General features: G+C 38.4%; 1 pseudogene; it reads right to left on the bottom strand.

Moving 5' to 3' along the window:
* LOC118630220 overlaps positions 1-21,784 on the bottom strand; it is a 31,801-nt pseudogene extending 10,017 nt beyond the window's left edge.
* Positions 21,785-22,806: the final 1,022 nt, after the last annotated feature.

The following is a 22,806-nucleotide window of genomic DNA, read 5'->3' as shown; positions in this document are numbered from 1 at the left end:
ATTTTTGGATCTATAAGTTGCTGTTTATCATCAGAATTGAAAAATTTTGATAGTCATTCCTTCAAATAGTTTTTTTTTTGTCCTATTAATTATCTTTCTTCCTTATACAACCTCAGTTATATATTATCAGCTTGTTTTGTCCCACAGAGACTGAGCTTTTGTTCTTAAGTTTTTATCTTCATTATTCCGATTAGGTAATTCTTTTGATATGTCTTCAAGTTCACTGACATTTTCATTTCAGATGAAATATTTTTCCATTTGATTCATTTTTAGATTTCTTAATGATATACTCAGACTTTCCATCTCTTCATTCATTTTGACTAATAATCTTTAAGTCTGTTTTTAAACAGATTTATAATAGCTATTTTAAACTCTGTACCTACATAGCCTAACATGTCAGGGTCAGCTTTTACCAACTCCATTTTTCTTGACAACAGGCCTTGTTTTTATGCTTAATTTTTTCCTCATAACTAGTGAATTTTAACTATATAATTATTATATAAGATACATTAAAGATACTTGGTGTTCTGATATCTTTCTCTGAAGAATACTGATTTTTATTTTAGCAAGCAGTCAACTTTGGCTGCAAACAAACTCTGAATTCTATGATTCCTGCTATAAATAGCGGCTGGAACGTTGGCTCACTTCCCTCCGTCTTCTGGTTATAGTCCTTCAGTCAGGATCCTTGACGTCTCCCTTGAGCATTTGCAGTTCAAGCCTCAGCCCTGGACTGGGGCAGAATTTGCACAGTATTGTGAACTCTTCCCCATTTCCCCCCTTACTTTCTAGACACTTGGCAGGGCCAAATCCTGTCCTCTAACTCATCAAGCAGGTCAGAGGAGGTCTCTGTTTCAGTTTCAGCCATTCCACACGGTATGCACTGGGCTGTGTCCACAGGAGAAGAGCTGCACAAATGCAAACTCACCTGGTATCGTTTCCTTATTTCAAAGGTTATTATACTTGAATTTTTTATTACTTTTGACCACTCTCCAGTGCCTTTAAATATTGGGGGTGGGAGTACTAAGAGTTTTAAATCTTTCCTCTGAAACCATGTTTAAAATAGCTCAGGATTATTTGCTAACTGGTCAAGGATTCCTTTGGGAACAAACCATGTTTAAGCAACATTTAAATTGAAAACTCTAGTTTGGCCACATTTTCATAGCAGCGTACTGTGTGAGAGAGGAAAACCATTGTTTCTGTTTGTTCCTGATTACAGATAGAATTGTCATGGCTATAATTTTGTGGTGCTTATCAACGGATACTCGGAGGAAACTCTTAGAGAGTCTTTACCACGTGCTTAAAACTGTACAAATTGCTTAATGAAGATTATTTCACTTAATCCTTGCAAACCCCCAATAAGGCAAGTGCCAATATTATCTTTATTATATCGATGAATAAACTGAGGCTAAACAACTAGCGAGGACACTACTGGTAAATGGGAGATTTGAAATTTAAGACCAAGAACTTTATCTTTAAAATTAACTGACAACCTCTGGTTCACTATCTTGCTACTAATAGTGAGGGGACATCTGGAAACTCCCTTCCAGGGGAAGCTGGCAGTGTGAGGTTCTTTCCTGGAACAGTATGGTCAGGTAGGTTCCCAACTGCGTGTGCCGTCTTTGTACCAGACACTTTAATCTGCTTATAAATGTTATCTCATTTAATTTCATAACAGCCCTGTGAGGCTCATATCATCATAACATTTTATGGATAAGAAGGCAGCGGCCCTGAGGGGTTATATAATAAACCCCAGATCAGACCTTACAGGGGCAGAACTTGGAACACAAACATCCCAAGTCCTTATTCATTTAATTTTGCCTGCTCCTCCTTGCTGTTGCCTCTGCTCTCGGTCTCATCCCCACATCCCACTTGACGGCCTTGTTTGCTAATCTCACTCTAGTCTAATTCAGAATCATAGAAACGATGACACAGGCAGAGAAATGAGCTCCAAATGAAACAAAACAATATCAAATCAAAATCCCATTAGTCATCTCTACTATTGTAGAATGGTGAAAATGGGATGTGCTGTAGTCTTTTAAAATGCTCCCCTTTCCTTTTTGTTTTCTTGCTAGCACACATTTAGGCTGAAAAGATAATACTTGAAATATTTTCATATGTAGATGCCTTTTCTCTCCTGCATCACAACAGTGGTTTGGTTCCTATGAAAACATGAACAAAGTCACAGTGGCTTCCAAAACTATGAATTATTTAACATTTTACATTAGTTCATCTCATTTACTGAAGTGTCCCTGGGACATATTCATTTACACAGGAAGGATGTCAGGGGAAACATTTAAAAAACTATAATAATGATAATGGCTAAATAGAAGTCTGAAATCATTGTAAATCACCTTCCACTCTCGGATTAAAGTGCACGACATATTTACAAAATTTTCATGAGACTTTTGTCTTGGCAGAGCTCATTCAAGATGTCCAAATTACTTATTTGCATCCTGCTCTGAATAAACTGACTAGATTCAATTACCTGATACCTCGCTCTGACTCACTGTAATCCTGGTCCCTGGTTAATATACTCTTTCTGTTGTTTGATTATCTCATTTTTCAAGAGTGAAATGATAAAATCAAGCCTTGAAATGCATAAATCAACTTCCCTCATTTGTGCAATAACACTGAGTTAGGGAAATTTACTTGAAGTAGATTGGAGTTAATTAGGATTTCCCATTTGCCTCGCCTTTATGTTTCCTTCTAGTTACCAGTCTGTTGCTTTGACTAAGGCAGAGCGCTGTCATTTTCAGTTAAACCGGGAGAGTTAATTTCCCGGATGTGCCCTTTTTGTCACCACTTCAGGAACAGAGAATTGAAATTCCAGTCAGTTGGGTATGTCGTGGGAGACAATTTCCAAGCCATCTGCTATCTCGGAAAACAAGCCTTCCTGACAAGCCCCTGCCCCCCCCAGCCAAAACACGACTCTGATATTGTACTTGAAGTCAACACAAATAACAACAACCTGCCATGGCTAACTGTCAAGCTTTTTGACTGAACAAAAATAGCCTCCAGACTAGACTATCTGTCAAGATGTGAACTCGTGTGCGGATTCTTCATTGGGATGGGAAGTGCCTGGAGAAATGTCAATGATGCCTGTGTCGTCCCATCTAAGGGGGACGACTGGTCAATGGGAATTACCCTTTATCTCTTATCCTAGAGAACTCATCAGACCTTAATTAAGTCACCCATTAGCCGCTGCAAGTGACTGACTACATTTACCTGTGAGAGAGAAAGCAATTGCTAGTCATGTTTTGTGATAAATAAAATAAAATAAAAATTATGTTTACTTATCTTTAATGGAATGGAATGGAGAAAAAAATCTCTCATGTTTTTCTGTTCTAGAGTACTACCACATGCTTGCCGGTCACCAGATCCTTTTAACTCGACTTGAAGTATTCTCTCCAATCTGATCCCTTTCCTCACCCTTCAGACTCCCTTCATCTTCGTTCTGACGTAGTGCAAGGGAGTCTTCACTGCTCTTCTGCTCAATGAACTTCCTACTCCAGCGCTGCTATCTGATTTTAGGAGACAAATCTATCCTGCCCAATTACTCCTTAAACATTTCTGTTGACTTTCAATTCCTAAATTATGGGACTTCAAAGCTTTATAATAGCGTGAAAGAACTTTATAATCTGAAGCAAAATATGACTTTGAAGCTTATTTTTTTATGTCCAGTCACCGAGCTGTGTGCGGTTGTGCCCAGTTCCCCCTGCTGCCCAGCGCTCCGTCCTTGGTCTTTTCCCTGTGCCTTCCGCACACTGTCCTCCTGCCGCACGTTGACGGGTTTGCGCCACACGCCACAATCCCACTCCTGGAGCTCAGTGTGTATGTCTCTGTGAATCTTTCTCGCTGCTTCAGCCAGAGTCAGAATTCCTTTCTCTGAACCCCCACAGCACTTCTGTCTTAATTCTATTATAGTACTTACCAAGTTTTATTTCAATAATCTATTTACATAATTTCTCTTAGGAGACTTCAGAATCTGTGAGGAAAGGGGACAGAGTGCAATATAGGTCTTGATAAAACTAAGATTTAACAAACTACCTGCCATATATTAGGTGTCTAGTAATTATTACTTAACGCAGTGATTCACTGAGCATTCTAGGAGGACAGGTATTTATCTGAGTTTTCAACATTCTGTCTCTGTTCTCTTAAAGAGTGGCTAGAACTTAATGATTACCTTTAAATACTTGTGATGGGATTAACAAGCCAATCAATTCATTTGTTTATTCTTTTCTTAAAAGGCATTTAATTGATCACTTTCTTTTTATATATATATTTTTTATCTTTACCCGAGGACTTTTTTTTTTTTTTGCATTTATCTTCAGATAGAGAGGGAGGGAGAAAGAGAGAACCATCGACGTGAGAGAGACACATCGAGTGGTTGCCACCCACACGACCCCAACTGGAGTGGAGACAAACTGCAACCAAAGTACATGCTCTTAGTGGGAACTGAACCCAGGACTCTCTGGTCTGGGGACAAACCGCAGAGCCAAACCGGCCAGGGCAATTAATCATTTACTGTATCCCTGTCACAACATTGTGATACATATTGCCAACACATAGGCACTGTGAAGTTTATCAGGGAAATGAAAACCAGAAGAAATAGAGGATAAAATGTGGGAGCTGAAATGGACCACGGGGAGGTATGTAGATTAGTCATTTTCAAATTCTTTTTAGTTGATTGACCTGCTCTTCAAAAGAAATCTTATGCAAAAACTTAATGTAGAAGACAGATAAAAGAATAGTTGCTCAGTGTGAAGTCAAAGGTGAACAAGGCGATCTGCTTCCTGGGTCACCTTCTTAGAGACTCAAGCTTTTCCTGGGAAAATCCTAAAGCTCCTTGTTGCAGGGCTGGGACTGACCTGGACCAACCCTCTTGCTTTGCTTAGGAGGGAACTAAGATCGAAAGAGAGGCAGAGTGAATTGGTGAAGGCACAGTGTTAGAAAGAGACCAGGAGTTTTGTTTGGTTTTGTTTCTATTCATGTAAACCAAGCTTGGAGGATCAAAAGTAAATTTGACATAAAAGACCAAGTAGTTGCAAACTACTCTTACAACCTTTAAGTACTCAGAGTGCCAGTAGATAGCAAAGAAAATAATCATCCTGAAGGCAATATAACATGCTTGTGTTAGAAGTTGAGTTTTCAGAGAATAATACAACTGGTTGGGGAAAAAAAAGGAGTGGGAAATATTTCCCAGATAAATGTAAAAGGAATTGACCTGGCTGGTGTGGCTCAGTTGGTTGGGCATCCTCCTGTGCACCGAAAGGTTGCCCATTTGATTCCCGATCAGGGCACATGCCTGGGTTTCGGGTTTGATCCCTGGTTGGGGCATGAGCAGGAAAATCGCTGTTTCTCTCTCTCTCCCTCTCCCTTCCTCTCTGTCTAAAAATCAATTTAAAAAAACTTTTTTAGATAGTAAAAGAAATTGAAGGATATTTATTCAGTAGTTTTTTTGTGTGTTTGTTAATATATAATTAGTCCCAAAGTCAGCATTATACTTAATAGAGCAATTCCTGCTAAAGTTAGGAAAAATAATGAGGATATTATCTATAACTTATTATTGTAATTAAATGTAACAGTACTATTAACATTGTACTAGAGTTATGAGTCGATGAAATTAGACAAAGAGAAGATATTAGAACCAAAGAAGGCGGTAAAATTATTACTATTTTAAGAAAAAATAACTAACTGTAAATGCAAGATAACCCAAAACAAGAAAATCCAATAGGGTAGCATGTGTTAAAACATATATAAAAGCCACCAAATGCAAGATATAATGAATCAGAAAGCTATATACATGACACCAACAAAAATGTCAGTAATTAACTTGATAAAAATATATAAACGCACATGGGAAATATTTAAAACATTTCTAAAATATACAAGGACTGTATGAAACAAGCAAACACATATCCTGTTCCAGGTTAAGATTCAATATTATAAAGATGTCAGTTCTTCCTAAGTAAATTCATACACTTAATGTGATTACAAAAAGAATGCCTACTTTCCTGAAAATAGAAAAAATAATTCTAAATTTCGTATAGAAACAAAAATTAGTACTCAAAATAATTAAAATGATCGATTTGCAGAATTACAAAGTAAAACAAATATAGGCAGTTTACTCAAAAATGTTCTTGGCGATACTGCCTTCCATCCCAGATATCTTCCCTGATCATACACCTTTCCAAAGTAGGTCCTTCCAAGGAAGGTGAATTTTCTGCTAAGTAAGATTTGGGTCACTTGGTTATTTAACCATTGTTCTCATTAGCTAGAACCCCTGCTTCACTGACCGCTCCCTCCCCGGGCCTCTGATTCATTCACTGTTTCCCATCAGTCCCTCTGCCTTCTGCAGCAACTCACATTAACCAGACACTCATAAAGGTTCAGAAAGCAAGAACTATTTCCTCCCTCCCTATGAACTTGAATCTTTTCAGATATATTTCCTGATGGTATGAGTGCTCATGTAGACAAGTAGGTGCACCTGTTTGGGTCTTTCTTTAATAAAGAACTTTCCCTTCAGCTGCAAGGATAGCAGTCGCGGATGGCTTCCGCAGTCCCTGCCTTCACAACCCAGCTCAGCACTCAGGCTGAGGCCACGCCCTTTCCAGGAAATCCCAGCCTTAGTGGCTGGACTATAGGGTTCAACATGGGACCCCTCTGATTGGAGTGGTTTGCTCGAGAGTTCCCTGTTTGGTTGGCCAAGAATGTCAGATCTGCATCACCCTCCTTACCAACCTTCATTCTTCCCTCCCCTTTTCCCCAGGTGGTAGCCCCCAATAAATCCGTTGCCCTTCTAACTACATCTCTATCAGTTTCCAAAAGATCCAACTGACCGTGCATGGACCAGCTTCAGCCAATCCAGTAACCTAGAGATCTTGTAAATATACTCAGAGACTTTTGTATCCAGAGTCCGGTTAAGCCACCCTCGGTGCTCCCAAGTTGACTGAGTTAGAAATATGGTAAAATGCAGTTGTAATGTAACAAGCTTGGAGTGGTGAGAGCTAGAGGCTGATTTAGTAACAGCCATAAAATAAGTTTCAGCTGAAAACAAAGTTCAACAGGCCTATCAGCACAATAATCTGGAATCCATTAGTGCAGGGGCAAATTCTAAAACGTCCAGGGACAGGTTTATGCCTAAAGACTGACTCTAAGGGATTAGGCACAAAACAGCAGTGTATGCTAATTCTGATGTCCTGAATCATCAAGAAAATTTCAGTTAATTGATTTTCTCTTTACAGATACCAAAAAAGCATAAAGGAAATTTTTGGAAGATTTTATCCCTCTAAAATGTTAAAAGGCATGAGAGCTTCAGCACCAAGTTTCCCCCACAGCATATGCATGAATGCAGATATGTCCATCCAAGGATAAGTTAGAGATTTTGTTGTACCATATCTTCTTTTCAATCACATCTTAAAATACGTATCATCTAGGCTTTAAGGAAATAATCAGTCTGAAAATCCAACAACAATGTCACCACCAACTTGTGAGAATCTCTTGGCGGCCTCCATGAAATAAAATCTTTGATCAAAAATTACTTTTGGCATTTGTTTTTATGGCAGCAAAACATGTTTTTCTGGGATAGTGAAAGAAAGTGTGGGTGAAAATAACTGAACACGCTTCCCTGATATCTGAGCAAGTAATGGGGCTTTGGGAAGCACACTGGGGCACTAAGTATTGGGTTCTTATTACAGCTCCAAGTAGTTAGCCATTAAGTCTGTTTATAATCTGCTTCCCTGATGGTAGTTCCAGAGTGAAAGAAATGAAGCCATTAGGTTTTCTTGAGCCTTGAGGGTATAGTTTTGTGGGTATTCAGTAATTAACTAATACAGTTTTACATTTGCAAATACTTTGATGAAAATTGCATATATAAAACCTTCAGTTTAACACAAGCTCTGAAGTAGGCACCCATAGAGAAGTTCTGTGCGTGCTCGGGTGCGTGTGTGTGCGCACAATAATCTAGTTTAAGGTTATGATTTTACTTCATATACACACTGAAGTTTTTTTTGTTTTTTTTTTTCATCCTCACCCGAGGACATTTTTCCATTTTTTGTACAGATAGAGTGGGAGGGAGAGAGAGAAAGAGAGAGAGAGGGAAACATTGATGTGAAAGGGACACATCGAGTGGCTGCCACCCACACGACCAACCAGGGCCGGGGACAAACTGCAACCAAGGCACATGCCCTTAGTGGGAACCGAACCCGGGTCTCTCCGGACCGCAGGTGGACGCTCTAACCGCTGAGCCAAACCGGCCAGGGCCACACTGAAGTTTTAATTAAACTCACATCAGCCAACATTAAATTTCTTCTGTCAAGCTCAGTGACAGAAACTTGGGATACAGAAGCTTTCGAGCAATCTATAGTTTAATTACTAGAGACCATATATGTGTAAATAAATTAAGAAAATGTGGTACAAAATATGGAACAATAGAAATGTAGCCAAGATGAAGAAGAGAGTTTCTTTGTTGAGGTGGTGGGGAGAGGTGGGTGATGGGAGTGTGGCTGGGAAGACTTAACAGAGGAAGGATTTCAAAGGTAGGTTTTTAAAGAGTAAACAGAAATTTTCCAGGTGAACAAAAGTAGAAAACATTCTAGGCTGTGTGCTCCTAAACATAGACATCAGAAAAAAACATGGCACATTTGGGAAATCGCAAATTCCAGTTTTGCTGGACAATAACCTGGAGAGGAGGCAGCCACGAGAAAATCCGGACCAGCGGGCAGCGGCCCCCTGGAAGAGCCTGGACGATGTGCTGAGAGCCAGTGGTGAGGAACTGAACTTTTATTCTGATTCTAAAGATACCTGCTCATCTTTCCCCATTATAAAATATGACTAATATTCTACACTCTCATTTTTTTAAAAAGATATCTTTGCTAATTTGATAGGTAAACATGCTTTAATGTGCAGTCTTCTAATTAGAAATGTTCTTGAAGTTAAAAAAAAAAAAGGATGGTCAGTTACATGCATTTTTTAGAAAATCATCTTCATACCATTTATTCACATTTATATTGTCATTTAATGATGTTATTTTTTCTAGGGGTGCTTTATATATCAACAATACAATACCAAGTGTCTGAAAATATGGTCCTCATTTTTTATTTGATCGTTATTTTTATGTAGAAAACGTTAAAGATGTGTGTAGTTAAATTTATTGTTCTTTCCATATTTCTTTCATAGTTTAAAAAGAGTCACCTACCTCAAAACTTAATATTCATGTCAAATTTCTTTTCTTGTTAATTGTAAAGCTCTAAGCAAAGAAGTAGCATGTTCAAACTTGAACTTTAGAAAGATCACACCGGCAGAAATAGGAATGATCCTTTTTTTATACGTATACGCTGTCATACCCGTGTGTTTCCTCCTCATATATTCCTACAGACTAAGTGATCACCTTATCAATTCAAACTTCATCCCAGTTTATTATTATCCCACAATAACTCATCTCCTTAGCTTGACCAATTTTCCAGCTCTCAGCTACTTGTTGTGACTTGCTCTTCCTATTCCTCATAGGAGTCCCAGGTGCTTAGGAATCAATGTGACTTGAGTTCATTTTCTCACTCATATACATGTATATCGGCAAATGACTAAAACAGTACCTGCTTTGAATAGGCAACAAGATGCAGGTGTCTCCTGACATCAGTTATGTATTTAACAAGGCCTCAGGGAACGCCGACCAGATACCACCATCTGTTATTTTTAAGGCAGTTGTGCCTGTGTTCCCGAAGACATGTTCTGCCAGACCGTTAGGGAACAAGTATCTATTTAGTGCCTGCAGGGTGCAATGTACTAGGTGCTTGTCATTTGCTTTTTTGCCACAGTAAAGTCTCTGAAAATGGAGAAGTTCTTCAGAATTGACAAGGAATGATAGAAATGACGAAAGTTAAAAATACACATCAGCCATATGGCACAAACTAAATGGTAGCAGGAGTAAATCACGCCGGAACTCCAGGGCTGCACCTTGCTCTTCCAATCATTGCTTCAGTTTATGCCCAAACCATCTTTGTGGAAGTTCATCATTAACCCCAAAGAGAGAGAATTGGAGAGAGCTCACAAAAGATAACACATTTGAACTCATCTTTCTTTTCAACAAAGCAACTCATTTCTCAGTTTACCCAGTTTTTTTCTCAAAAGTTATCCTTTCTTTTGTCAGATAGCAAGTCCTCTTTCCCACATCTTCCTATCTCCAACCTGGCTCCAACTGCTTGACTCTGCCCTTGGACAATGTCCCGGAGGTACCTCTTCTCTCCTCCCCCGCTCACCCCTTCTAGCCTCGTTTCATCTGGGCTCCAGCAATAGTAAATATTTTTCTTGTAAATATGTGTCCCCCATCTTTATTCCATTCTTCATAGACTGTCCTACAAAAGCTTTCTACAAATTCTACAAATACATTTTTCAATAAGACTTAAAATAATCCTCCACAGCCTTTCAAATCAGGGATTGTGGTTTTAGTGAAAAACTGTTAAGGTTTTAGAAAAGTCTTGTAGATTTCAGGTTATTATTATCTACTGCACACATGGCTGCTACATTAAGATAACACAAGGACTCCATTTGGTGTTGCTTTGAGCATAAATGTGTATAAAAATAACATGAATATAACACTCATTGCTATTTCATATTCACCCACATTAATACATAAATTTACTCTGATAAATATATATCTAAACAGCAAGGTATATGGGAGGTATTTTTTTATGTTGTATTATAGTTATTTATTTAAACTTAGATTTGGGGGGGGAAAGGAGTTATCAATCTGTGTTCCCTGGTTCTGAGAATGAATATATTTTAGTTTTAAAATACATAGTGGTTCAGAAATAACATTATACTGGTCCGTAAGAACTGACCAGTGAAATGTTTAATTTACCACTGCAATTGTTATAACTAGCAACTATTTTTTAATGCAGATAGAGGCAGGGAACTAATATTTATATAACTAATTACTTGAATTCCACATACCATGTATACCATGACTGTAGGAAGGCTAGCATTTTCTTGAGCTCTTCCCTTTTCACCCCAACTTACACTCAAAATAGTTTTCTTTTAATAGTCCTTTGGAAATATAACTGGAATCTTATTAGCTCACCAATATTGTGCATAGTATTACTTGAAGTGATGTTGCAGATCTGTAAGCTTATGAACTGCAACTGGGAAGACCTTGGTGGGCTGAGGTGACAATGGCATCCTTTATTGTGTGTCTCAGCTCTTTTTATTTTAAATTTTCATGATTAGTATTGTGCTCAAGCCTAATCACTGCCAGAGAGACTGGGCCCAAAGGATCTTCTATCAAATGTACTTGCTATGCTACGGATATGTATCTTCATGCATGCATTCATTTACTCACTTATTCAACCAATGTTTATTGAGTGTCTATTTTGTATGCAATGTGCTTGCTGTATTAATTAACAATATTACATTCTGCTAAAGAAAATAAAAGATTAAGATATACAAGGAGCATAGATAAAACTAAAGAAGCAAGTAACTTATGCAAATTGTTAGACATTGATAGAGTGTGTATGTATTGATAATTCACAAAAATAATGTAAAGACAAAGCAGTCTACTAAATACACTTGAGTCATGCAAAGTTCTTAAACTGTTCAATATTCATACAGAATTAGATTGACGATCCATTGTGACACCCACCTTTGGCTCTTTTGTTCTTCACCTGATACATACAGATAAAATTCATTGTTACTCATCACGTCATCAGGTAATTTATAGCTGTGTTCAGGGACATTGATTCTTGGTTTTTCTTTTTTTAATATGTTTTTATTGATATTTTTTAGAGAGAGAGGAAGGAAGAGAAAGATAGAAACATAGATGTGAGACCGAGTCATTGACCGACTGCCTCTGCATGCCCCCTACTGGGGATCGAGCCCACAACCCAGGCCCAGGCCCTGACCGGGAATGGAACCGGAACCTCTCGGTCTGTGGGACAACATTCAATCCACTGAGTTACAGTGGCAGGGCAACTCTTGCTTTTTTTGATAAAGCAAGCTCCAGGTATCTTTCATCTGCTTCCATTTTCCTCAATTCTGGTCCTCAGAAGCATATTATCAGTAAGAAAGATACAACACAGAGAGACAGACAAAACATATTCAGATAATGATTATTTGAGATAATTCATCTCATTGTGTACTTGGAAGCTACCATTGGATTAAGGCAATTTCACACATCAACAACATGCGAGGCACTCTTATGGGTGCTGGAGAGAAAGCAATTAATAATGCCAACAGAAACCTCTGGCCTAGTGGGGATGAAATTAATACTTGTGTGTGACCATGAGCAATCAAACATCACCATGAGAGGAATATCCATTCTTAATACTTTTTTAACTAAAGAAAATTTTATTTCAGGTGTCTTTTTGTCATTCCCTTCCACTAAGACTTGATTAGGACCATTCTGATCCATTCCAATTGCTCTGCCTAATTTTATTCTCAAGGGACTGGGTTGTGACTTCTTTCCTTCTATGAGTTGTGAGCTTCTGAGGTAAATCAATTCATTAATCCACTAATTTGGATTTGAGTAGTAAGAGACCTTGGTTAATCCCCAGTCTCTTCTATCTTTACTTTAAGTTTAGCCAATGAATTACCCTCTCTGTACACTTGCATAAGGAAGAGGGAGGACATTCAAATAACTATTCTCTAAACACACACTTGTTCGAAGGTTACCAATGAACTCAGTCTGAGGCTAGAATGATTTTTAACTGCTTTCTTTGCTGCTGCCTTTTAAAAATATCTGTATCTTAGTAGGTACTCTGTTTCATTTGTATTATTTTCCACTTTGTTAAGTTAAAGCAGTAAATACATTTTAATTAGCTCCTCATCCTTTTGACTAGGTCTTCCAATAAATACGAGAAAATTTTTTTTTAGTCTTGTAAAATAAAAGCCTCAGAGCATATTGACCGGTAAGGAGCTGGGTGGTTTCTGTTGCACAGAAGCCGCAGGGCAGGGGTTACTGCAATATAGACATCCTTTGCTTAGATGATACCCTGAGACCCGACTCAACCTCCTTTGATTGTGTAAGAACAATCACAGAAGAAGGTCTTACACAGCCACATCTGTGTTCCAGAACAGTCACTGACCCACCTCATCCTCACAGCTACTCAGTGCTGATGTGCAGCCTGGAGTGGACTACTACTAGGATAACAGCGATTGTGACGTCTCTCCCTCATTTTATCTACAGCACTCTAGTAAATGGCGTCTCTTCCCATTTATAGTAAAACTTGTGAGTGGGTGAGGGAAAAGCTTGCAAAAGGCTACTATAAATTATTCAAAATAGTTCAAAGCCGTTTAACTGGAATACTAAAACCATTAAAAGCAACGCCTCTTAAGTATTAATTAATTACCTTCTCATTCATTTCTGTTAGACTTTTCAATTTTTAAGTAATTATTCTTTTCTAAAAAAAGCCTTCTCCCTCCATTGAAAGGCTTATTTCCATAGCTTATTTATTGCAGTTTATAGGAAGCTTCTATTTACAATTTCAGATAATTGCATCCACAGCTCTGTCTTCCTACTTATTTCTAGAATTGAATGGGTCCACTAACTCTGTTTCCAAACATTGAGAGGAAGTGTTTTTGTCCATTTGCTCTTCCTTTTTATTTCCCCATTTTTTCATTTACTTCCCTGGCTATCTATCAATCACTGCATTTCTGAACTGGTTTGTGAAAATCAGTTCACTTAACAGAATAATAACTACTGTGCCCACACTTACATAATTTATTTAGCAACTCTTGGAACTTACCATTTTTCCATTTAACCATTTAAAGTAATCTCAGGCTTTTAATTTTCCTATTTTAAAGTGAAAATGAAGCAAAGAAGGATTAAGCTTGTTTAACAATTTTATTTCCAAATCTAATCTCCTTATAATGACGTTCGGTGCCTTCCATGAGTGTGTCTATCTTTACTTATCATACTTATTTGCCCATTTAATTCTCTTCCCTACAGTCTTTGTATTCAAATCCTACCAAATCTTTATGATTCTAAATCCCTGGATAAGTATTGGTACTGTGTTTTCTAGTACCTTGATACACATTGTTTAATGTATTAAAATATCATCTTAGGCCCAGCTGGTGTGGCTCAGTGGTTCAGTGTCAACCCGAGCACCAAGAAGTCACCAGTTCGATTCCCAGTCAGGGCACATGTCCAGGTTGTGGGCCTGGTCCCAACTGAGGAGCAGGCGGGAGGCGGACAATCGATGTTCTCTCTCATCAATATTTCTAACTCTCTCTCCCTCTCCCTTCCTCTCTCTCTAAAGTCAATAAAGAAAAACAACTTAAAAATTTTAAATAAAATATCATCTTACTAATTAGTATCTAGAGCAGCAATTTTCAACCTTTTTCATCTCGTGTCACACATAAACTAATAAAATTCTGCAGCACACCAAAAAATACATGTTTTGCCAATCTGACGAAAGGTATAATTTTGATTCATTCACATCAAATGGCCATTGTTGTGTTGCCTGTTGTCATTTTTTTATTTGATAATCTAAGGGAAAAGTGGTCAGTGCCCCTGACTAAGTAGCCAGGAATGGCACGTCTTAAAAATTCTTGTAGCACCCCAGCGTGCCTGCCACGGCATGCCCGTCGAAGTCGCGGGTCTAGGGGGCTAACGTAGGAATCATACCATCTACTTCACTTCAATTCTCAGGGCTCTAGCACCTGACAAGCATATAGAGTTGCTATAGAAATAGTTGCTCCCCAACAGAAGGACAAAGTGATTTGATGACACCTTTAAAAAATCGAATGTACTGCCCTTTGGAGAATATAGATAGTGAAGGAAATAAACTAAAGTAGCAAGAGCAGATTTAGGAAAGGGAAAACATAATTTGGTCAATTATAAAGCACTTGCATGGGTTAAAGAGTTAAGGAAATGTATGTCTACAGACGCAAGAACAGTGCAGAGGGCTGGTTTTAGTACTGTGCGCGGTAATGAGAGTCCACCCAGGTTAGATGATATTTTGATAACCTGACAGTTCTGTGATAGCAGAGAAATTCTAAGAAATCATTGCTTTTGTAGCCCAGTGTAACAAAAATGGAAAAATACATACAATTCAATGCATATAACAAAGGCATTTTTGAGAAAACTTGATTTTAACTTTTAAAGAAGAAGAAGGCAGTAAAAAAAAAATTAAATAAACTAAAAACGGAAAAGGTATACTTAACTACTATTCTTGAAGTTTTTGAGAAAAAATTATTCTTTTCAACATAAGTGGCTGAGCCTTAATCATACCTTTCTCCGCTATGCAAATCTTTAGAAATATATAAAAATCTTTTAGAGGAAAAAGGGTATCTGGGAATTACATTGCTCATGTTAAGAAAAGAGAAAATAGTAGGTCCCCTGAAAGTCTGTCGCTTTTCAGAGTGAGGAGAAAGTGAGATGGGTTATGACCCTGGGTCACTGAAGGGCAATTTTAAAGCAGGCTTGTGGGAGGATTACTCATCTGCCTGCAGTCCAAGTTGGCCTCGCTAACATCATCTAACATCCCAGCCTTCGCAGGTCTGATGGAGCCGTCCGTGGTACTATAAACCAGTACTAGTGACACTGACTTCTTTGTTAAGTGTATTTTAATTTTTTAAATTTCTTTTATTAGTATGATTCTTCGACATCCTCAGGCAAACCTCCTAGGTGGTTGGCTGGTTGCGACCAGTCCGGTTACATTTACAGTTAAACCCAAAGACTTCTTAATATCCCTTGATAGCCCATGTTAGCAGATGTCGTTTCATCTATGTAAATCAACTCCTCTGTGGTGTGTGTGCGTGCGCGCGTGCGTGCAAGTGCTGAAATCTTTGGGGGAGGGGCGGTCTTTCCTGTGTGTTCCTTCATCTTTGCCATTACTGTGCCTCTCTGGTTACCCAGCTCTGGTCTCGATTTCTGCTCCCCCTGAGGGCCACCATTAATGCATTGACAGTCACATCCTCCAGACTCACTTTTGTTGCTCAACTATCTTCCATGCACCATATTCACTTTGGTTGGGGGTGGAGAGTGCTGCTCTCTCAGATGCTTGTGGACACAGACCATCAATTCCCCCACAGTTGATATCAAGTTGTAATTTTTACTGGGACTTTACAGAAGGTTCTGGGAAAACCCAAAAGAATCATGAGACAAAGTAAATTAAATCTCATATTGCCGGCCATGGCTCATGGATTGTTGTTCGTGTCCCTGGAATCCCTCATAAGTTCTTCTCTGCTGGCTATAGAGCACTTTCCCACCGTGGCTGCACCTGCTGCCACCTGCCGGTGCTGCGTACCGCCACCGTCACGTGCACTCAGGATCCGCTGACAGTTAGTGTTCAAGCTTTGGGCACTGGCATGATTTTGACTTTTTCTGAGTTTAACTCCTTGTTCTTTCTTTTAGTGTCTGTCTGCTCTCAGGACAAGTGACAATGGGAACATGCAATCTCTTAAAGGCATTGTCTGCCTAAGGAATATGGGCCTTGCACTCTACTCAAAATAAAGTTTTAACATGTACACACACACATGTACATGTATCTGTGTCTATGTCTATGCCTATTTCTTTGTCTATCTCTACCTCTATTTCTATATCTAGCTCTAAACACCACTATCTTTCTCAAGGTCTGAGCTACATAGCCCTCAATAGCACAGTGAAACAGCAACTGTCCAATCTGGGTATGCTTGGCTGGGCCAAGTCCCTCTCCTCCAAAATGAGGTAGTTTAGCAACTCATCTAAGTCTTAGGTCCTAATCTGTGAATCACTGCTCAAATATAAGCCTGTTTCTGAAAGAACAAACAAGAGTTTGAGTCCCCAAGTACTCCAAAAGTATAATCAGCAAAGGTTCATTTCATGTGACTAGCAGTAAGACTGCCTATGACATAAAACACGGCTTTAGCACAAAGAGTAGTGTAACTCCTTAAAACACCATTTATCAAAAGCTTTACTTTGGCAGTGGAGTTTTGTTCTCTACTGGTATAATAAAATGTGAAATTCAGGTATTTACTGGATTTGAGAATGTCTCCCCAAAATTCAATTCTACCTGGAAATAGCAAACTTAACCTTATTTCAAAATAAGGTCCTTCCAGATGTAATCAAGTTAAGATAAGAACGGGCCCTACTCCAGTGATCTGTGTCCTTAAAGAAGAGGGAAATTTGTTTTTTCATTGTTGTTTTTTAAAAATTTTTTTTTCCTTTATTGATTTTTAGAGAGAAAGGAAATGAGAAGGAGAGAGAGATAGAAACATCAATGAGAGAGAACATTGATTGGCAGCCTCCTGCATGCCCCCGACTGGTGATCGGGCCCACAACCTGGGCATGCGTCCTGACTGGGAATTGAACCTGCGACCTCTTGATGCATGGGTCGACGCTCAACCACTGAGCCACACTGGCCAGACATGAATAGGGAAATTTGGACATGAACACACAAGGAGAATACCATGAGACAATGAAGGCAGAGATATGAATAATATGTCTACAAGCCTAGGAATGTCAAGGATTGCCAGCAACCACTAGAAGCCAGGAGAGATGCATGGAACAGATTCACCCTCAGAGCCTTCAGAAGAAGAAAACCTTGCTAACACCTTGATTTGAGACTTCTAGTTCCCCAAATTATGAGAGAATAAGTTTCTATTGTTTTAAGTCACCCAGTTTTCAGAACTTTTGTTGTTGTTGTTTTTATGGCAGCCCTAGAAATCTTAATACAAAGTGCATACAATGCATTATGGCATACTCTGCAATTTCATTTAAATCTTCACATAGTGAGTCAGAACACTTTCTTGAGCATTGCAATGAGGCTGTGAAGATTATTCAAGTCTCATGTAGGTTTTACAGATCTTGTTCTGGCCATTTCTGCATCCTGCCATGAGGAAGTTACTGGGTTCCAGAGTATCTCTTCAGACAATAGGGCGGAGTCATATTTAAGTCTGGAATAAAATAAAAGAATAATAGCAAATAGGTGTTTATTTCAGGAAGGAGGGTAGGGTTACCTTAATCTTCAAAAATGAATGAAATTTAGCACATTAAAAGAATAAAATAAAAAAATCACATATCATCTCAATAGATGCAAAAGATATATTTAACAGGTTTGTCATGGTGATGAAAGACTAAACCCATTTTTATGTTTGGGAGCAAGCAAGGATGTCCACTCTTACCACTTCTATTGAACATTGTGCTAAAGGTCTCAGTCACTGCATGAGGAAAAAGTAATAATTAAAACAGAAAGAATAAAAAGAAAGAGTTGACTTCCGGTCAAGATGGCGTAGGTAAACGCGGTATCCCGTCCTCCCACAACCACATCAAAGTTACAACTAAACTACAGAACAATCATCATTCAAAACCGCCTGAAATCAAGCTGAATGGAAGTCCTACAACTACGGAATTACAGCAGCAGCCACATCGAGACTGGTAGGAGGGGCGGAGACGGACAGGCTGGTCCCACACCCACATGTGGCGGATAAAAATCAGGAGGATACCTTGGCTGAGAAAGTTTTTCCTGAGGACTGAGGGGTCCCCATCCCACACCAGGTGCCCCGCTCAGGGTTCCAGTGCCAGGAAGAGAATCCCCATAATTCTGGCTGAAAAAACCAGCAGGAACTGAGGCTCAGGGAAGCTCACGCGGCTGGAGCCCCAGGCAGCTCCCTAAAGGGCCCGCACACGGACTCATCGGACTCTCTCCCTCTAAGCTCGGAGGGGAGGCAGCTCGAGGGGCGCCAGAGACACACAGGGAAGAACTGAGCTGTTTGGCACTGGAGCGGGGGTTGGAGAGGGGGCTTTCTCCGGGACAAACGTGCTGTCAGAGGCCTTTGTTCCGTTGGTGAGCCCTTCCCTGGGGCGGCAGACAGCTGCCATATCTGGGACTCCAGCAACCTGGCTCACACTGGTAGCCCCGCCCTACTGACTCCCTGAGGCCCCGCCCCACCCCACCCAACTTGCAGGCTCACCCAAGCTGTTGCCAGTTGCTTAACCATAGGATTGGCCTGTCTTGTATCCTGCTTCAGGTTTTCCTAAATTCTTTCAAACGAGCAGCATCTGGTCTAAGCGAGCCCCATACCTCTCGTTAAGTAATACACTGAAACAAACACAGGGAGGCAGCCAAAATGAGGAGACAAAGAAACAGGTCCCAAATGAAAGAACAGAACAAAACCCTAGGAAAAGAACTAAGCGAAATGGAGATAAGCAACCTAACAGATGCTGAGTTCAAAATACTGCTTATAAGGATGCTCAATGAACTTAGTGAGAACCTCAGTGAACTTAAGGAGGGCCTCAAGAGCATAAAAAAGGACCAGTCAGAAATCATGGATGCACAGTTAGAATTGAAGGAGGCATTAACTGAAGTAATGAATAATTTACACAGCTTCAATAATAGAGTACGTAAATCCAAGGAGCAAACCATCGATTTAAAATATAAGGAAGCAAAAAATGCCCAATCAGAACAGCAAAAAGAAAAAAGAATCCAAAAAAATGAGGAGAGTGTAAGGAGCCTCTGGGACAACTTCAAGTGTGCCAACATTCGCATCTTGGGGGTGCCAGAAGGAGAAGAGCAAGAACAAGAAATCGAAAACCTGTTTGAAACAATAATGGCAGAAAACTTTCCTAACTTGGTGAAGGAAACAGACATACAAGTCCAGGAAGCACAGAGAGTCCCAAACAAGATGAACCCCAAGAGGCACACACCAAGACACATCATCATCAAAATGCAAAAGGTTCAAGACAAAGAGAGAATCTTAAAAGCAGCAAGAGAAAGGCAGCTAGTTACCTACAAGGGAGTACCCATTAGGCTGTCAGCTGATTTCTCAAAAGAAACTTTGCTGGCCAGAAGGGAGTGGCAAGAAATATTCAGAGTGATGAAAAGCAAGAACCTACAACCAAGATTACTCTATCCTGCAAAGCTGTCATTTAGAATCGATGGCCATATAAAGACTTTCCCAGACAAAAAAAAGTTAAAGGAGTTCATCACCACCAAACCATTATTATATGAAATGATGAAGGGTCTTTTTGACGAAAAAGATAAAATATATGAACAAACAAAACGGCAATGAATACATATCTATCAACAATGGAATCTACAAACAAAATGAACAGGTAGAACAGAAACATTCTCATAGATACAGAGAACATTTTGTTGGTTGCCAGTTGGGAGGGGGGTTGGGGGAATGGGTGAAAAAGGTGAAGAGATTAAGAAGTATAAATTCATTGCTAGACTGACAAACCTCAAAGGGAAAGGGGTTGGGGGAGTGGGAAGAAATAAACCAAAGAACTTATATGCATAACCAATGGACACAGACAACAGTGTGGGAAAAGGCGGGAGGGGGGCGGGAGTAGGGAGGAGGGGTCAATGAGGGAAAAAATGTGGAACATCTGTAATACGTTTTACATTCAACAATAAAGTTTAAAAAAAAAGATGAAAAATGAAAAAAAAAAATAAATAAAAATAAAAAGAAAGAGTTAAATCTGTCTTGACTGTGCACATAAATGCAACAGTACTAAAACTAATAAATGAATTTGGCAAGATTGCAAGAAACATGAATAATGGGAAAATCAATTATATTTGAATATACTATCACAAACAAATGAAACATGAAATCTAAAAATTATCATTTACAAAAGCAATAAAACCAGAATAACTTAGGTATAAATTTAACAAAACATGTACCAAATCTCTACATTGGAAATTATATAACATTGTTGAGGGAAATGGGGATAAATATCGCTGCAGATTGGAAGACCCAATATGGTTAATATGTCAATATTCCCCAATTTGATATATAGATTCAATCCAATCTCTATCAAATTGCAACATCTTTCTTGAGAATTGATAAGTTGCTTCTAAAATTTATGTGAAAAGTCAAAAGACTTAGAATAACAAAAAGCAGTATTGAGAAAGATACCTGTTTTAGCCATTCGTTATTTTGATATTTATTGACTTAAAAGAACAAATATTTTTCTAAAAACTGTGTATAAGAAGATAATAAAACCATGGTCATTACTCTCAAAGACGCTGCAGACCAATGAGTGTGACATCAAATGTACACAATTTACAAAATTAAATACTTAAAAGATGAATTGTAAAGTTAGATGAAAGAACATAGTTTTAGAACATCCAAGCAAGTTTCACAGAGTATTTGATATTTGAGCTAATGTCTTTAACAAACACGAATTACTTTTATTAAAATTCCTCAATAACTTGTGGGAATTTTTACTGGGAGCTAGTCATCTGTTAGAACACAGATGAGAGGTTAGATTGAAGGGTAAAGATATCTTGGCTGGGGGACAAGAGGTGGTATATTCTATACACAGGAAGTCAAGAGAAGAATGGGGAGAAAAAGAAAGAATTATGAACAAATGCTCTTATTCAAAACAGGAGCTCTTAAAATAACTCCAGCAAGAAAAAAAATATATAAATAACACAAGAGCAAGTGTTGAAGCATAGGAATAAATGGAAAGATTTAATTTATTAGGCATTTCTAAGTCGATTGGCTAGACTTTGTGACAAATTAGATGAGAGCTTTTTGCAAGATAAATCAAGAATAAATATTTTTTAAAAATAGGAAAATGAAAGGGATTGAAATCTCATTTTAGTTATAGCATAAATTTTGAGATTTAATTTCCCTTTAGTTAGGTCATATTAATTGACTTGGCTTTAATTGACAAATCATTCAAATTAAGTCCTCAGAGCCAGAACACTGTCTTTGCATCTCTTAAAATGTTTCTTTTCTTTCCATTCCTATTTCCAAAGCTCTAATTCTTATCTTTACTTACCAGATGGCTGGATTTTGCAGTAGCCTCCTTAATTGTTTTTCCACCTCCAATATCCCTCTCCTTCTGCTTTTTCTTGTACATTACTATTATGTTTTGACTATACTCACAAATAAAAAAAATAATATCCTATTGTTTAACTGACACATTTCTAACACCTCACCCTGGCATTTCTTTAATCAAAGAGTAACATCTAACCCCAAGTTTATTGTCACCTAAATCCTATCAATAAGTTTCATAAACTTTATTCTCTAGGCATAAAAATCAACATTAGAGCCCCAAAGCCTGTGTTTAGATTTTAACCTCCACACTTATGTTCAGCCTCTTTCATTTACCAAGAGTGGTGCCTTTTCCCAGACTAACCACTTTCTCAATGAAAAGTCTCTAGAGGTCCAGTTTCCATCTCGTCTCTTCCAATCCTTTCCTGTGCACCCTGGGGGATGTGAACACTTTCCACACTCAACTTCTTCAGCAATTATTGACCAGGTTATTTAAATGACATCATCTATGGGCTAATAGTATTAATACTGGATTTTTTGGCTTAATTGGAAATACACTTTATTTATCTAATAAGATGGAACATTTCTTGGGTTCAAAGACTCTGAGAGTCCGCATAAATGTGGATTTGAATCTTGGCTCTACAATATAAGAATTTTGTGACTTCATCCAACTTTTTTTGAACTCTGAATATGCAAAACTTCAATGTTCTCTTCTCTAAAATGGGGTAAAAATACTGTCCATTAATTGATTCTTCATCCCAGATTCTCGCATTCACTTAATAAATACGTTCCTGCCACACTTTGTGCTAATTGTTACATATGAAGGAGAGAACAAAATAGAAACAGTCCCTATCCTCATGGAGCTTTTAGAAAGACATAAAGTAAAATGTGAAAGCATATTTAACATATTTTAGTATTCTTTTCTCTCTAATAGTAAAAAACCAAAAGCTAAAGTTTATTGAATTCTTATTATATGCCAGCCATGTAAAACACTATTGTAAGTATTTTACCTGTGTCAAGCACCCTGTAGGAAAGTACACTATTATCAATTACATTTTTTAGATTAGGATAAAGAAGTCCCAAAACGTTGAGTGTTTCACCCAAATC

The sequence above is a fragment of the Molossus molossus genome, unplaced genomic scaffold, assembly GCF_014108415.1.
Source record: "Molossus molossus isolate mMolMol1 unplaced genomic scaffold, mMolMol1.p scaffold_m16_p_1, whole genome shotgun sequence".
NCBI lineage: Eukaryota > Metazoa > Chordata > Mammalia > Chiroptera > Molossidae > Molossus > Molossus molossus.
Note: the sequence above shows the minus strand (reverse complement) of the source record. Positions and strands in the feature narration are given on the sequence as shown.